General features: G+C 38.6%; 1 protein-coding gene and 1 pseudogene across 1 annotated transcript in view; one reads left to right on the top strand and one right to left on the bottom strand.

Annotated features, from left to right (window-relative positions):
• Nucleotides 1-4,126, top strand: part of LOC102822746 — a 6,667-nt pseudogene extending 2,541 nt beyond the window's left edge.
• NBAS (neuroblastoma amplified sequence) overlaps nucleotides 1-18,986 on the bottom strand; it is a gene marked incomplete at its 5' end in the record, with an annotated part of 556,069 nt that overhangs the window by 520,389 nt on the left and 16,694 nt on the right. The window lies entirely within an intron of this gene.

The raw sequence follows: 18,986 nt of genomic DNA, 5'->3' as shown, positions 1-18,986 counted from the left end.
TGAAAGCAGCTAGGGAAAACAGAAGTGTTACATACAAAGGCAAGCAAGTCAGATTAAGCTCAGATCTCTCAGCAGAAACCATGCAAGCAAGAAGGCAATGGTGAGACATATATAAAACCCTGAAAGAAAAAAATTCCCAACCAAGAATCTTTTATCCAGCAAAGCTATCAATCAAATATGACGGTATAATCAAAACATTCCAGGATAAACAGAAGCTAAGGGATTTTTCCAAAGCCAATCCTGCACTACAAAAAGTCAAGAAATTATTTATACACAGAAAGAACGAGATTTATACACAGAAAAAAACATTCTTTGAAGGTGGGAGGGGAATGGAGGATAAACTACTAACTAACCAGTTGTTGTTAAGTGCACTTTAGTCAGTTCTGACCTATCAAGTCAGTTCTGACTCATAGCGACCCAGTATAGGGCTTTCAAGGATTCAAATCTTTGCAGGAATAGAAAACCTCATCTTTCCCCCATAGAGTGGCTGAGGAGTTTGAACCTCATGCCCTATGGTTCACAGTCCAGTATTTATTGTATGGAGCTACCATGCTCCCAAATTGGGCAGCAGACACATATTAACTTTGGTGAAGGGCAAGACAATATATAATAAAGGGGAGATCAGAACATAACAGTCAAGGCAAAGGAAGAAGCTTGAGACGAGCAAAGAATCAAAGACAACCAAGGAAAATACTGGAGTTCTGGTGTGGCACTATGGGTTAGTGCGCTGGACGGCAAAGTCAATTTGAACCACACAGTCAGAAGTTCAAGCACACTAGCCTCTCCTTGGAAACCCTACACAGTTGCTATGGGTCAGAACTGACTTGATGGCACTTAACAACAACAACAACAACAAGGTAAATACTAGTACATATTCAATCCTGCAAGATCTGTGTTGGAAGAAGTGCAGCCAGAATGCTCCTGAGAGGCCAAGATGGCCAAACTTCATCTCTTAGAGGCCAAGATGGCCATACTTTGGACATATTGTCAGGAGGGACCAGTCGCTGGAGAAGGCTATCATGTTTGGTAAGGTGGAGAGTCAGAGAATAAGAGGAAGACCCCCAGCGAGATGGGTTGGCCAAGTGGCAATATCAATGAACCTAAGCGTGGCAACAGTAGCGAGGTTGGCCCAGGATCGGGCAGTGTTTCTTTCTACTGTGCATAAGGTCACTATTAGTTGGCACCAACTCGATGGCACCTAACAACAGCAATAACAATAAAAATAATATGAAATTGTAGACATAGCAAGACTCATTAGTTGAATAAACTTGGGAAAGAGAATGGGACTTCACCAACAAACATATATGAATTTAACAGAGTATTTCTACATATGTATCTATATATACCATAGTGGCACACTAGGATAAGAACTGGACTTCAACCCACAGAGTCAACAGTTCAAGTCCACTATCCCTCTGAAGTAGAAAGATGAGGATTTCTGCACCCATACAACTTCACAGTCTTGGAAACCCTGTACAAGGTCACAGTGGGTCAGAATTGATTCTATGGCACTTAAAAACAAGAATAGCATTTATATATGCCATAAAAATATCCACAAATATTGCTGTTGTTGTTAGGTACCATTTGAGTTGGTACCAACTCATAGTGAATCTATGCACAACTAAATGAAACACTACCAGGTCCTGGGCCAACCTCACAATCATTGCTAAGCTTGAGCCCACTGGAGCTGCCATTGTGCCAATCCATCTCATTGGGGGTCTTCTTCTTTTTCTCTGACCCTCTACTTTACCAAACATGATATCCTTTCTCCAGTGACTAGTCCCCTCTGACAACATGTCCAAAGTATGAAAGATGAAGTCTGGCCCATCCTGGCTTCCAAGGAGCACTCTGGCTGTACTTCTTTTCCAACAGAGATCTACTGGTTATCCCTTCTAAGTAGAATTCTAGCTGTAATTTTTCCAAGACAGATTTGCTTGTTCCCCTGAAAGTTCATGGTAAATTCAATATTATTCCCAAATATCACAATTCAAATGGCAACAATTATCCTACAGTCCTCCTTTTTCATTGTTCAACTTTCACATGCATATGAGGCCACTAAAAAGACCATGGCTTGGCCTCAAACTGATATCTGTGCTCTTGACAATTTTAAAGAGGTCCTGTGCAGCAGATTTGCTTTATACAACACATTTTCTGATTTCTTAACTGCTGCTTCATGAGCCTTGATTGTGGATCCATGCAAAATGAAGTCTCTGACAAGTTCAATCTTTTCTCCATTTATCATGTTATTTATTGATCCAGTTGTGAGGATTTTTACTTTCTTTACATTGAGAGGCAATCCATACTGATGACTATCTTATTAGATCTTCATCAGTAAGTATTTCAAGTCCTCTTCACTTCCATCAAGCAAGAGTGTGTCACCTGCATATCAGCGGTTGTTAATGAGCCCTCAATCCTGATGCCATATTCTTCCTCATATAATCCAGAATCTTGGGAGTATTTACTCAATATATAGGTTGAATAAATATAGTGAAAGAATACAGCTTTGACACATACCTTTACTGATTTTAAACCACTCAGTATCCTTTTGTTTGTTCAAACTGCCACTAGGTCTGTGTGCAAGTTCTTCATAAACATAATAAAGTGTTCTGGAATACCCATTCTCGACAATGTTACTCATATTTTGATATTATGCACACAGCTGAATGTCTTTGCATAGTCAATGTTGCACAAGTAAACATCTTTCTGGTATTCTCTGCAGCAAATAAGAGTAAAGAAAAATCAAAGATGCATTGGAACAATTAATCGAAAGGATGAATGGACCTTTCATCCAATAAACCTGAACTTCCACAACTCTGAAAACAAAACTAGATGATACTCAGCAACCACTGTGGACCATTCTAAAAGAGAACACAATAGGAAGTCCTAAATAAAGTGGGAGAAAAATGTGAAGCAAAACTCAAAAGTCATAAAAAAAAGAAGTTTACTGTTCTAATAGAGACTAGAGAACTCCTGAAACTATGGATCTTAGACATCCTTCAAGCCTGGAATAGAAATCACCCCAATGGATCAACTTTAAGTCAAATAACAGTCAGGGATATAAGGTGAACAATAAAATAAAAAGGGAGATATGTGCTCCTTAGGACAATCAGCCATGCTACATCAAAGGGCAGCATGTGCTCAAAGATAAAGTTCAGGAAGTAGGAAGACACAGGGAAGGTCAAATGAAAATGTGAAGAGGGGAAAGAGGTATGAAGAGTGCTTCTAACTTGTGGGGATTGCAGACAACGTCAAGAAACAAAATTCAACGTCAACAAATTATTGAATGAAAAATAATTAGCTCTGCAAACTTTTACTCTAACCACAATAAAAACATTTTTAATCAACTAGAGCATTCTGTGAGGACCAGTTATCTTTGTTATACTGACAATAATGAGTAAAACACGTGGTATTTATTATTTCTTTTAAAAAAAAGTTCGTAAGACAATGTTCATTAATTTTACTCAATGAAACACAAGTTGGACATCCACTCAAGGTCATTTTTCTTTTGGTTTAAATATGAGTAACAAGTTTACATCACAGCAAATATTAAGCAGGGAATTTTGAGAAGATGGTGTGGTGCCACACTTTGGTCTGTTTCTACTTTAGGCAAATACTCAAAACTAACAAATCATTTCAACTATTCACCAGCACAAAACAGATTTGTGACCAAAATCAAACTAGCATCCTCTACACTTGCACAGAGCATTCAATCTGCTCAAATAACTTAAAAAAAAAATTACTTCAAACGTCTGTATTTTTGGAAACATAGTGGATAACATGGACCAGCAACGAACTACCAACACAGTAGAGTCCCTGGATCTTACCAGGCTCAACCTGGATAAGTGTATTTATGTGGAAATGCGAATTAACTGAGAGCTTCCAGGAAGAATACATGCTTACAATCAACATTCAAATGCGATATTGGGAGCTGTGGAAGAAACTGGGACTACTTTAGAAACTGATGAAGAAATATATGGGACAATATAAACAAACAAAACAGAATATTCCAATGCTCTTTGTTCAGGGAGATGGTGTTGTACTGGTTGCTTCTCCACTGAGAGCTGACGGAAACAAAGAATGTGTCCTGTGTGGAAAAGAAGAGACTTTATGCAATTGCTTCTCTTAGGCAAAATATATTCAAAAGAGAAATCTATGTAAAACTAGATATTCAGAAATAACCAAGGATTCTTCTACTCCTGAAATGAGTTGATATACAAATAACTTGCAAGCTCTAATGCTAAATAAGTTTTTACTCCAGCCCTTCCAATAAATGTAACCACAAAAAATTCTATATTTGCATATTTACAGTATATATAGTGCAGACAAAAATTACAAAATTTTTCTTTCTAAGTCAAACTACCAATTTACAGAAAATGGAAATGATACAAGAACATTTTAAATAACACCACAAAGATACAATTAAGAAAATTTAAGCAGTAGAAAATATGACCTGTTATCTTCACCTACACCTGGAGATAGAGAGCAAATGAGCAAGTGAAGCAAGAGAGATACTGGAGGGCATCAATGAATTAAAAAAAAAAAAACAACCAATCAGGATATTTAAGACATTTTGTTAATTATTTCTGGATGGTATGTTTGTTTTTTAAACTTAAGAGTTCCAATTTTTTTTAGAAAAACACACTGAAATATTTACAAATAAAATGCTAGGCTATCAATGCTATTTACTTCAAAATAAAACAGAGAAGATTGGGTGGAGAAATGGCTTGTTGTTAGGTGCCATCGAGTCGGGGCCGACTCATGGCACAGCAGAACGTTATAAATCCATCAAGTGAGACAATTTCTACTTTTTTGCTGGGAGTTAATATCTTCTCCGACAACTGAAAAAAGAGAGTGATAAACACAAACACAATTATTTCCAAATAGTTGTGAATCTCAAATTTTAAACAAAAAGCAGAAAAAAAATCCTAAGTTTAGAAAGAGTATCCGGTATTCTCATCTAACTCTGCGTAACAGTAACTATGTATTCTAGGAAAATAACATTTATCCCAGTTTCTAAACAAAACTGTAAACTAAGCAATGAGACTACAACAGTGTATGTACACACAGTCCACATTAAGTGAAATGAATCTATCCAAACCCACTGACCTCCAGTAGATTCTGACTCATGACAAGTACACAAGTAAAAGGGCAAGTAAATACAAGACTACCACTGCACAGGAACTCTTCAATGATGATAAAGATAAGTATAAAAACAACATAGAGAAAGAAGAGAGAAGGTGTCACAGAGTAACATCAGCAAAAGGTTTATCTTTTAAACAATTTCACAGACAAAGGGGCTGGCTGGTAAACAGCAGAGGAGCAGGCTGTACAAAAACGAATGTCTACATGGTGTGTTCAGAGAACTATAAGAAATGCAGAACTTCTAACCTATAAAAGACAAGCAGGGAGTCACAGGACAGAAAGTTAAAAACCGAGTCCTTAACAACAGAGCATAGTTTATCTTGCCAACTTTCTGAACACTTATTCCATTCTACCTTATGTAACATTTACATAAATCATACAGACATTACTAGAGTTTGAGCCATTTGGACACAACCATTGTGTCGAATTCATCTTTGTATCCTTAATAGCAGTTATCACAGTTACTTTACTCAAGAAACATCTCTTTAAGAACTATATACAACAAAAATTATAGGGGCACAAAAATCAGTAAAACATAGCCTTGTCCTTGGCTTAACCTTTCTACGCTTCAGTTCTCCTACATGAGAAATGAAGGAGTTGAATCAAATGATGGATGAAAGTCTTTTCCAGCTCTGATATTCTTAGTCTAAAACTCAAAGCAGGAATATAGGTATCAGACACCAAAAATAAACTGTAACTGATGGCGAAAACAAACACACATATAAGGAGTGAATTAAATGAGGAAAAGTCATGAAAAAGGCCACAAAAAAAATGAGCAATTGGGTCAAGGCTATCTGAAAAAAGGAAAATGCTGCCTAAACATATGTCCCATAAACATCACAACATACTCAGTAATACTGATGAACTGTGAGAGTTAAAAGCTACACTAAGAGGTGATTTCAAGGAGAATTATAAAGTATTTGTAAAGAAATTTCTTAAATCTAGTAACCGTTGGAAGAATCTGCCATCTAGTGGCTTAACACACCTTAAGTCGAAGAAGGAATTTTAAAATAATGGGAAAACACATTTAAATATGCTACCCAATGGCCAGTGTGCTTAAGGTATACAACCAGCAAAAAATATAGGAGTAGGAGAAAGAAAGGAAGACATGCTTCCAAATTAAAAAGTAATCAAGACCATGAGTGCTTTTTTTGTTTTTTTGCAAGACAAAAGCTCAAAAAAATGTCTCCTGTTAATTTAGGGCTAGAAATCATCCCTCCATTGGGACAACTGAAATGTTCCCAATTTTAATTTACTTTAGTATAGCCCAAACATTTATTACAAAAATTTTACTGGTTCGGTATGTGAAATTCTGTTTTTAATTACATGTAAAGCTTGTAAGAAGTAAACATCCTTAATCGTTACTATTTACATCAGTTAGTCTCAAACCTGAGTATGCATCATAATCACCTGGTGGTGGTGGTGGTCGTTGTGTGCCATGGAGTCGGTTCCGACTCATAGCAACCGTGTACAGGGTTTCCGAGGCTATAAACCTTTACAGGAGCAGAAAGCCTCATCCTTCTCCTGTGGAACTGCTGGTAGTTTCGAACTGCTGACCTTGCGGTTCGCAGCCCGATTAATCACCTGAAGGGCTTGTTAAAACACAAATTGTTGAGCCATTCCTCCAAAGTTTCTGACTCAGTAGGTTTAGAATAAGATCCAAAAGTGCATAAGACTATTTAATCAATGCATACTTAAGGATGATCAAAGGAAATTGATTATACTGAATGACTGAACAGCTGTTGAAGAAAAGGCATGGGACTTTTCCTTAAATGGGGAAAAAAACCATACTCAAGACTGCTTAGTTCAGTAACAAAGTAATTACTTCATTTTTCTGCCAACTTGATAATTGAGCATTTAATATACTTTAAAACTAAGTAGTATCTGATTATAAAAGGTCTTTGCATGGCACAAAGGTTTGCACTGGGCTATTGCTGTTTTTGCTGTTAAGTGCCACTGAGTCGGTTTCAACTCATAACGACCCTGTATAGGGTTTCCAAGGGGTGGCTAGTGAGCTTGAACCACTGACCTTGCGGTTCAAACCAAACTTGCAGTCCAGCACATTAACTCACAGCACCACTTGACAAAGTCCAGTGTGACAGTTAAGGTTTCATCAACTTAACTGGGTCAGGATTCTCAAAGGTTTAGCAGTGAGTTAATGCTATGGTGGTTCAAACATCAGTGAAGCAATTTCCATAGCCATTAAAAAATACTAGGTCATCTGCTTCCATCAAGATTACAACCAAGGAAGTCCTATGAAGCAATCTGACTCTGCATACATCACATCATCATGAGGTAAAATTAACTCAATGAGTTTTTAGTTTTGGCTGATATATGGTTATAAATTACTTAAAATGCAACTCAGAATCAGAAGATATGGGAAAATATATAAAGTTCAATATTCCTTGCTTTGTACCTTATAAGCAGTCTGAACCCATACTCAAGATGACTGAATGATAGAGAATAAAGTTAAAAAAAAAAAACGTTTTCTATAAAAGGTCAGGTAAGTATTTTAGAGTTGGTCAGTCATAATAGTCTCTTTCATAACTACTCAATTCTGTCTGTTATCATAGCTCAAAACAGTCCTAGAGCACACGTTAAAAAAAAAAAAAAATGACTGTGGCTATTTCACTTTATTTATGGGTATTGAAATTTTAATTTTATATAATTTTCACGTTTTACAAAACATTATTCTTCTTTGGTTATTTTTCAACCATTCAAAAAATGTAAAAACCAGCCTCAGTTTAGATTGCACGCTATACAAAGAGGATTCTAGACCATAGTGTGCTGTCCCCTGGTATAGGAAAAAAATGCTACTAGACATGGAAAATGTAGTAAATATAAGCTGAATGGTTAATAACTTTGCCACCTTAGGAAAGCTTCGTTCCTAAAAGTCTGTTTCTCAATTACCCAATGGTGCGTTACTATACCATTTCACAAAAGTGTGAAGACTGAAATTCAGTATTTCTAAGGATGCAGCAGTAAGCTGTTGTTATTAAGTGCTATCAAGTCAGTTCTGACTCACAGGGACCCTGGAATAGTGTTTCCAAGGAACAGCTGGTGGCTGTGAACTGCTAATTTTGTGGTTCCACAGTCCAGTACTAATCCTACAGTGCCACACCAGGAGTCCTGCACCACAAGGTCAGTTTGAACTGCAAGGTCAGCGGTTCAAACCCACTAACTGCTCCTCAGAAACTCTATACAGGGTTGCTATGAGTTGGAACTAAGTCAATGGAAATGACATTTAACAAGCAGTAATAAAGGCTTTACAAAATTAGTTTGTGTTCATTATGACAATCAAAACTTCAATACAAATCAATTCAGTATCAATTTAGTGACTGCCTAAAATTTACAAGACACTATCCTCAATGGCACTTCACAACAACAACAACAACAACAACAAATCCTATGAGGAGCTCTGGTTGCGTAGTGGTTACGAGTTGGGCTGCCAACCTCAAGGTCAGCAGTTCCAAACTACCAGCAGTTCCGCGAGAGAAAGATGAGGCATTCTGCTTCTATAAAGATTTACAGCCTCGGATACCCTGTGCAGGGTCACTATGAGTCAGAACCAGCTCGACGTACTTACCAACAACAACATCCTATAAGTGTAAATCTTTATGGGAGCAGAAAGCCTCATCTTTCTCCCGCGGAACAGCTGGTAGTTTCGAACTGCTGACCTTGTGGATCACAGCTCGATTCGTAACCACTACACTACCAGAGAAGATACTATAAAAGGAAAAAGTTCTCCCTGTCCTCCTTACACAGCTTTCAGTCTTGTGGGTTCATTTGAACTTGGGTTCAATATCACCCAAGAAAAGTTTGAAACAGCGTATTTCAGGTCTGTCATTCATACATTTTTGTGGGTTCAGTCTTGTGGGTTCATTTTGTGGGTTACAGTCTTGTGGGTTCATTTGAACTTGGGTTCAATATCACCCAAGAAAAGTTTGAAACAGCGTATTTCAGGTCTCTCATTCATACATTTTTCTCAATAGGAACTCAAATTCTAATTCTTTCAAAGTCAGGCTTTCTGTGATGTCCTCAAAAAATATTAAGCACCTATTATGTGCCAGGCCCTGTTTTAGGTGCCCCCATGAACTTTACATATTAGTGTGATAGTACTGCTTTCGCCTTTTGTATGTTTTGACAAAGTCCAATGTAACAGTTATGGTTTTATCCACTTAACTGGGTCAGGATTCTCAAAGGTTTAGCAGTTAATCCCCCATGATGAAATCTATTAATATAATGTAATCACTTTTGTGGAGTCCTGGTGTGTCACTGTAGGATAAGCACTGGACTAGCTGCAACGTCGTTGGTTCAAAATCACCAGCTACTTCTCAGAAACCATATAAGGGCTGTTTGAGTCAGAACCAACTTAAGAACAATCACTTCCATGATGAGAGTTTGAATAAGCAGTCAACTACAAGAAATCTCAAGGTTATGGCCTCCTTCCAATATGTTAGACACGAGGTCAAAGCTTGCTTGTTCTTTGCTGGGTCTGGATTCTGCATCTGACTCATCATCTGACCTATGGTCCTTTGGACTTGAGTCAGTGACCTGACATATATTTCCCATAAGGCACTATACTGAGCATTGGTAATAGCAGTTGTAAAACAGGGTGTTTGTAACAAGCAAGCTGATAACTGAGTTGAATACTACCTATTGCATGAAATTCATTCATTCTTATTAGCATAATAATGGAATCTAAACAATCAGCCCAACCAAACAATATCTAGCAGATGGAGGAAAAAACAAAAATCAAAAAGGACAATTTAGGCAGAGAAAAACACAATGGATTTAAAGAACAAAAGAAATCCAAAGCATTTAATTGTGCTCATGCAGAATCTATACATATACTAAGAGGCAGGGCATACTGGTACAAGTCAGGGTGGTATCCTTTCACCATACTTACTCAATCTTTATACTGAGCAAATAATCCAAGAAACTAGAAGAAAAGCACAACAGAATTGGAAGAGGACTTATTAATACCTTGTAATATACAAATAACACAACCTCACTTGCTGAAAGTAAAGAGGGCTTAAAACACTTAACAAATAAAAATCAAAGACTACATCTTTAGTATAGATCATACATGACAACATAAAGAAAAAAGAATCCTCAAAACCAGACCAACAAGCAGTGATTTTACTTGGATCCATAATAAATACCTAAGAAAACAGCAAGCAAGAAATCAAAATGTTTATTGCATTGGCAAATCTGCTGCAAAGTACCTCTTGAAAGCATCAAAAAGCATTTATGGACTGAAGTATGCCTGACCCAAGCCATGATACTGGCAATCATCTCATATATTAGTGAAAGCTGGACAATGAATAAGGATGACCAGAAAAAAATTGATGCCTTTGAATTATGGGGCTGGAAAAGAATATTGAAAGTACCATGAACTGCTAGAACCAAAAACAATCTGTCTTTGAAGAAGTACAGTGAGAATGATCCTTAGAAGTGTGGACAGGGAGGCACGGTCTACCATACTTTGAACATGTTGTCAGAAGGGATCAGTCCCTGGAGAAGGATGGCATGCATGGTAGAGGGTAACCATAAAGAAGGAAGACCCTCAACAAGATATATTGCTACAGTGGCTGCAATAATGGGCTCAAAAATAACAATGATCATGAGGATGGAGCAGGACAGGGCCGTGCTATATTTTGTTGCACACAGGGTGGCTATGAGTTAGAACTGACTGCATGCCAAGTACCCCACAACAACAGTTATCTGGAACAGAGGTCAGCAAACTACAACCCAGACCAAATCAGGTGCATCATGTGTTTTTATACATCAAATTTTAAAGGAACAGAGTCATATTCATTCATCTAGATGGCTGCTTTCACAGTGATACAGATAGAATAGGGATGCCCCAGTCTCTTCCTTCCCTGACCCAAACCAAAGAAAAGGTAGAGCCCGGATAGATCATCCAGATTCAGGATCATCAACCACAGAAATCCCAGAAACATACTGCGGTTTATGGCATGGGAAAGCCTGTGAAAAACAAGGAGGCTAGTCCTTAGAATGGCCTTTTGACCTACACTGGCTTATTGTAATATCATTAGCATTTGTAGCCACATTTGCATTCAATTAAAGACCCTGGACTCCAGAATGCAATGTCTTACCAGAACACAACTGATGTGGCCCAACTAGAACCTTCCAGAAACCTCAACCCTGAGCAGAGTGATCCCCCTAAAGGAAGAGTCTTGTTTTTAACTCATGTTACCCCAAATTTCCAGGGTCTCCTCTACTCCCAGAGCCAGGCCCACTTTTCTCTCTGAAGTGTTCTTTTGCTTTGCAATAAATGGCCTACAAATGAATACTTAATGTACACATTTGTATACCTGGGAGGCAGCGATTTAGTCAAGGCTGATTTTTCAATCTCCTGAGAGAGGAGGACCAGAGAGAATGTTAAGACTAGGACAACAGAAGAATAACTGTAACAGAGACTGTATGGCCTGTTGTTGTTGTTGTTGTTGTTATTGTTATTAAGTCCTGTCAAGTGAGATCTGACTCATAGTGACCCTGGACAGGGTTCCCAAGGAGCAGCGGCTGGTGAGCTTGAACCACCAACCTTGTGGTTTTATAGGTATGGCTTATAAAACCAAAAATTTTTTCCAAGTGAAAATATGTGTCAAACATTGGTCTAGAGCCAAGAAAACATGAGGAGGACGAGCTGACAGGAGGCTAGCAGGCACCCTGTTGGTGCAGTGGTTAAAGCACTGGACTGGTAATCAAAAGGTTGGTGTTGAAATACCAATTTGAAAAACACAGGGTAATTTAAACAAAAAATATTATCAGAAATAGGGTAATTGTCTTGCTTTCGATTAAAAAATGAGGATTCCTAATTGTCACAGGGGTTCAAAGATGCCAGACAAAAGTTTTTGAAGTGCAGATGTTCTTGAGTAAACAAGATCATATAGCTTGAGTATATACCCTTATTATTTGTCTCCGGCTAAACTGGGAGACAAAATAAAACAAATGCCATTCTGATTCCACTCAGAGCAACCTGATATAGGGTTTCTGAGACAGCAAATCTTTACAGGAATAGACAGGGAGCAGACAGCCTCAACATGCTGGAAAGTTGCTGGTGGATTTGAACTGCTGACCTTGTGGTTAGTAGTCCAGTACTTATCCTATAGCAAATTAAACAAATTATTGATGATAATTGCACTTCAATATAAACAAAAATCCTCACAACTGAACCAATAAATTACATCATAATAAACTGAGAAAAGATTGATGTTGTCAAAGACTTCTTGGATCCACAATCAACACTGAAGCAGCAGTCAAGAAATCAAATGTTTTTTTTTATTATTTGTATTTATATTGTTGCTAATTATTACATACAGGAAGTTTCTTGAAAAATGTATTTACATGCACATTCTTTAGCTATTAAGATATATAAACAACAAACACATTATGTCCATTAGAAATTCTTAGCAAGTATAATAGTTCAACTGTCAAGGCTATTGTGATACAATGGGTTTACTTTACATGGATCTGTAATCCACCCAAAACAGTCAGGTCTCAGCCTTGTCAAGAATAGGTGGGTCACATATATGCATAAATGACTTGAAATGATTGGTAAATTTATGACCCACCCTTAGTTCACCTTTAATGGGATTGGCTGACCTTTACCAGGGTGATCAGGAGCTCTCCTAGTAATAAAAAACCCTGGAACCTCAGGGCAGAGGGGTTCTGACTGAAATGAAAGCTATAGGAGAGTCACCTTGAAGGAGACTAGTCTGTTCCAATGGAGAGCTGTTCTGAAGCTGCTCAGATTATGGAAGGAGAGAGTATACTCTCCTCCTTGGGGTTCTTCCCAGACTTTACCCCTATGCCATCCCCTGAGTTGTATCCTGAGAGTCCTGACATTTGCCCTGAATTGCATCCTTAATGGTATCCCGTTACTTCTGCATTGTTACCCTAATAAACCAAGGAAGCAAGAAGCATGCCTGTAGACTGCGAGTCTTAACAGTTCTGTGTGTCCACTGCAGTGAATTATTGAACCCAGCAGAGAAATAGTAAGTGAAATAATGGACAAGTGGAAAGGAAAACGTTTATCTGACCCTTCCCTCATAGGAGCCAGTCTGACTTTGATTCTGCTTTACAGTGTTGCCCTTGCAGCTGTCCTTACGGCCACAGTGTGCCATCAACTCAATGCCATTTCAAAGACACCATAAAGGATAGATCAGAACTGCCTGATTGATTTCCTAGGCTGCAGTCTTTACAGGAGCCAGGTCTATCCACCTGTGGAGCTGCTGGTGGGTTTGAACGGCTGACTTTTCAATTAGCATTTCAGTTAGAAGCTTAGTGCTTAACCATTGTGCCACCAGGGTTCCTTATATCCTTTTACTATGGTGATGGCGGTGGTGGTGATGTGATAGAGTCGGTTCCGTCTCCTAGCAACCCTGTACAGGGTTTCCGAGGCTGTAAATCTTTATGGGAGCCGAAAGCCTCATCTTTCTCCCACAGAGCAGCTGGTAGTTTTGAACTGCTGACCTTGCGGTTCGCAGCCCAATTCGTAACCTTTTACTGTAGCCATGCGCAAACCAGGTACTTCAACTGAATTTCAGGAAATATTCTAATTCTGTAACTACTTTTTCAGTCCATGCTTCTGATTATAATTGGACTTCCCATGTAGGTCTGCCAAGACAAGTGACAGGTCAAATGAGTTACGGTTTTCAAAACAAAATATTAAATTAGTTCACTGATTTAAAAAAAAAACAAAAAACCAACCATGGGTCTTTTAAGTTTGGCTAGCTTCTGAGGGTGATATTCCCTCTTGTTGTTGTTGTTAAGTGCCATCGAGTCGGGTCCGACCCATAGCGACCCTGTACAGGGTTTCCGAGGGTGTAAATCTTTACGGGAGTAGAAAGCCTCATCTTTCTCCCGCGGAGCGGCTGGTAGTTTCAAACCGCTGACCTTAAGGTTCGCAGCCCGATTCGTAACCACTACGCTACCAGAGCTCCTTGATATTCCCTCTAGAGGTTGACAAATTCCATTTTCTGGTTCTATGACACCACACCAGGAACTCAGATAACCTCACTAAATAAATGCTTAGTTGTGGAAACCAGACTATCCTCCTCTGAGTCAATGTGGGCCTTCTTTGAACATTTATACTTCCATAATACCTTGTCTATCACTCTGACCAGTACATTTACCACACTGATGATTAGCTATTTGTCTACTTTCTACTTCTGAGTATCAGGTCTTGGTGGCATGAATTTATGTTTTACCCATTTTTGTTGTTCCGTTCTTATTTCCATCAAATGCCTAAGCAATTTGACTGGCTTCCAATCTGGCTTGCCTCCAAAGAATGTTTATACATGTAGAATGCATACAGACATCTGCACACACATACATACTAACTCACCTCATGAACCTAGATAAGAGAAGAAAAACGACCAGCTCTCCAACTTCTAAAATGATGCTATATATTAATCTCTACTTCTGATGGGCCCATACCTGGCCTTACTGTACTTTCAACCAAGTACCACTTGGAAGCCTCTACACCAAGGGAAGAGAGATGGCAATTGAAATAAAATTTGTTGCAATCCTTCATCAGGGCAACTTCAAAAGTAGGGGACATAACCTATTCATTTATTTAATCTCCAGGAGCCTTAACACAAGAATTCTTAAAGAAGAGTGGGAGGTATATCAAAATCCCCTATGTGAACCTCTAACAAAACAGACGCTAAGATCTCATCCCAAGTCTACCTTTGAGAGGCCTAGGTGCTCTGTAGCACTGTGGTTAAAGGACATGACTGTTTTGGTCAGCAGTTCAACACCATCAGCCGTCCCATAGAAGAAAGATGCGCACTCTGCTTCGGTAAAGATTCATAGCATTGGAAACTCTATGCGTTTCTACTTTGTCCTATGTTGTTGCTAAGTACCATCAAGTCAGTTCAGACTCATAGTGACCCTACATAGGGTTTCCAAAGAGCAACTGGTGGGTTTGAACCACCAACCCTGTGGTTAGCAATCCAATGCTTATCCTACAACATCACACCAGAACTCCATTAAGAACCACTAACCTAGCCAAAAATTCATTCCGTAAAAAAATATTAAAGAATACATTAATTTAAACTTTTAAATATCCCTGGGAATCAAGGCCATGTTCTCACTAGATTTTTGTATCAATATTCTGAAACAAAAAACACTTACTAAAAGCAATTAACTTTCCAATTATTTTACAGGCTATAAATTGCTTTAAAACTTTTCAATCATTTTTCATTTTAGTAGCCTTCTCAACTCATATGGAAGTTTAACCTTATTTAATAGTTAAAATAACAAATACATAAGGATTTCTCTTTGTCCTAACTTTGTTTCATAATTCTTTTATTATCAAACACAATAGCATTTTATTGAGAATAGCATTCATTTTGTATTAATGAAGGCTAAAAAAACTATTAATCAACTAAGCAAACTCCTACTATATAAATAATACTAAGTGATATCCTGGACAGATGGGAGAGATACAAGTATTCTTGCCAAAAACAAATACGCAATGGTAACAAAAGAAGATTTCAGGCCTTCTATCTCCTAATCTAGTATATGTTGCATTACCTCAAAACTACATTTTTTCAAAATTTTTTGTTACTCCAACATAATGAAGCCCACAAAGCCTTACACTAAAGAAAACTCAGCAGCAGTCTTAAAGTTATCTCATCAAGTGAAACCACCACAAAAACGCATAGAGAAAGCAATTCACCATAGGAACAGATTAAAAAATTTATAAAGCTCTTCAAAGCCCTGCTTAAATGTAACTGTAACATAATGAGAACTAGGCCCTACTATCAAATTTGGGCAAAAAATAGTCAAACTAATAATGCATTTTCCTCTACTTTAAACAGCTAGCCAACTGGAGACTGCTAAGAACGAAGATATCTGTTCAGGCATATGTAACATATTCTGGATTAGCCAGGCTACAGGGAAGAATTTGTGGTGTTGTGAATTAATGCGCTGGACCCCAAGGTTGGCAGTGCAAGCTCACCAGCCACATCCAGGAAACCCTATACAAGGTTGCTATGGGTAGAACTGACTTGACAGAACTTAACAACAACAATTAGGATATAACCTAATTCTTCACTTGCCTGCCTCTCCAGAAACAAATGCCAGTGAAACAGAACATTTCAGTCGTGGAAGCTCCACTAGTCCTTGAATCTGCTAAAATTTAAGCCTAGACAACACTCTGAGACTTCTGGGTGTCTTCTCAGTAAATATGCCCTTGTAAAACAACCTCCTTAATCCCTCAAGAATGCCCTTCATGTTGTCCCAAGGACCTTGCTCACACTGAAGTAACAGAAGGCAGGCATTTAATCTAAAATTTTATTTTTCACAAGATCTTTAGTATGCTGTGTATTTCATGTGACTTGTTCTTTTGCACTATTGTGTAACCTTCAAAGAATCAACTACATATTCTCTTATTATAAGATTGTAAATGGCATATGAACAAAAACTGGCAAGTTACAGCATTTCTCTAGAACTATCTGCCCATTTGCAAATATCTTTCTCTTTTGGTAAATATTCTAAGTCTGTCAGTCTTATTGTTTTTAACACATCTAAGGGCTTCTGCCTCTACCATGAAATCACAGCTCTATAGACAACAGTGCTTCTTTGTTTCTCTTTAAAAAAAAAAAAACTAAGCTGAGTTTATGGGAAATTTTTCTTCTTATGCTGGAGGAATGAAAATTGGAGAAGCAAAATGAAAGGTGCCCTATTACAAGGTCAACTCAATTACTGACATTCAGACTTTCCAGGTACGATGCTGCACATTAATCTCTCAACTGCCAATAACCCCCTACATTATGAAAGGCCAAATGTACTCTCACAGATCACAGCTACAGTACTCATTTCTTTTCTAGACACAATTTTTAATAAAACTATTAATTTTATCTACTTAGAATTTATGAAAAATTTCCTACTGCAATCCCTACCTAACTGTTCTTAGAGCTGTCAATACTGCTTCACACAGAAATGCCCTGATTTTAACAAAGTACATATGATCTCAGTAGGAACCATACATCAAGACAGGCAATTTTACAACACTTTAATGGCTGTAAAAGTCCACTGATGAGCTTCCAAAAGCATCTCACAGATCTAGATGTAATGTATGCCTAATGGGAGGAGAATTCAATACGCTCCTCCTCTTTGAAACTTTAAGGTAGAGAACTCTTAGTACTATTATGGTGAAATTAGTTTTTATGTCACCATTTACCTTGGTTATTTGGAAAAACAGGTTGGGAGATTTGTTCCCTAAACCTTGAGGAATATACCTCTGCCCTAGTTTTTTTTTTTTTTACCACAAAGGGTTAGTTTTGACCAAGCTGATTGGCATTTCCTGGGTAAGCTGTAAACACCTAATGGTTTGATATTTTTATCTGATAATTAACAATCGTCAGTTAATAGACATTTCATGGGTAATTGAAAATGGACTGAACTCTGGTCTGTTGAGAGAGACCTCACCTGGTAATTCATGCAGATCTAGATAGATAAACTGCTAAATTTCAGAAGTTTTAGAGGTATCCTGGTTGAAAAATGTAAGCTTAGAACTCAGCTGGCAGGCAGCAGAGCCACATAGGAGCTGGGTGGTCACAAAACTGCTACTAGCTGTGAGCTGAGTCCTGATTAGCAGCAGAGAAGACAATGGCAGAGGTCTAACAGTAGACAGCAGCTGAAAGAGATGAGCAAGCTGCTAGGCTAGTTATGTTGTTGTTGTTGTTGTTGTTAACGTCGATTCCAACTCATAGCAACCCCATACAGAGTTTCGAAGGAGCAACTGGTGGGTTTGAACCGCCAACCTTGCAGCTCAAACTGACCTTGCAGTCCAGCGTATTTTCCTGCAGTGCCATAACAGGACTCCAGGCTAGCTATGAACTGGACCATTTAGTGACAGAAAGTCAACAGTAAAGAGTCTAAACAGCAGAGATACCTGAAGGCTGAGAGGAGCTAAGAACGTTTAGCAAGCTGCTACACTGGTTATGAACTGGGCCAGTTAGCAGTAAAGAGGCTGACTAATGGTGGTGAGGTCTAACAGCAGCGAGCAGGTGAAAGAACTGTCCAATTCAGAAGCTATGGACTCAAGGGAGAAGCAAACTCTACCCTTTCTTTGGGGACCCGTCTAGACCTTGCCTGTGTGCTTCCTGGTTGATCCTGATCCCTTTGGATTCCTGGTGTGGTGCTGTGGGATAAGCACTGGATTTCAAATCACAAGGTCAGTGGCTCAAACCCAACAGGTAGATGTTCCCTGGAAACCCAATACAGGGTTGTTATGAGTAAGAACCAATTTTTTACTTAACGATCTCCAGTTGTGTGTGGCCATTGAAAGGAATTGTGGAACTCTGCAGAGAAGTTGTTGTTGTTTTCAGGTGCCATCGAGTCTGAACCGATTCATAGCGACCCCATGCACAGCAGAACGAAACAATGTCCGATCCTGGGCCAACCTCACTATCGCTGCCACACTTGAGTCAATCAATGATGCCACCTGGCCGATCCATCTCATTGGGGGTCTTCCTCTTTTTCTCTGACCCTCCATCTTACCCAGCATGACACCCTTCGCCAGCAACTGTTCTCTCCTGACAATATGTCCAAAGTATGAGAGATGAAGTTTAGCGATCTTGGCCTCCAAGGAGCACTCTGGCTGCACTTCTTCCAATACAGATCTATTGGTTCTTTGGGCAGTCCATGGCACTTTTAATATTCTCCTCCAACACAACAATTCAAAGGCATCAATCCTTATACGGTCTTCCTTCTTCATTATCCAGCTTTTGCATCCATATCAGGTTATTGAAAATACCATGGCTTGGGCCAGGCGCACCTTAGTCCTCAAGCTGACATCTTTG

This window comes from Chrysochloris asiatica, unplaced genomic scaffold, assembly GCF_000296735.1.
Source record: "Chrysochloris asiatica unplaced genomic scaffold, ChrAsi1.0 scaffold00131, whole genome shotgun sequence".
Taxonomy (NCBI): domain Eukaryota; kingdom Metazoa; phylum Chordata; class Mammalia; order Afrosoricida; family Chrysochloridae; genus Chrysochloris; species Chrysochloris asiatica.
Note: the sequence above shows the minus strand (reverse complement) of the source record. Positions and strands in the feature narration are given on the sequence as shown.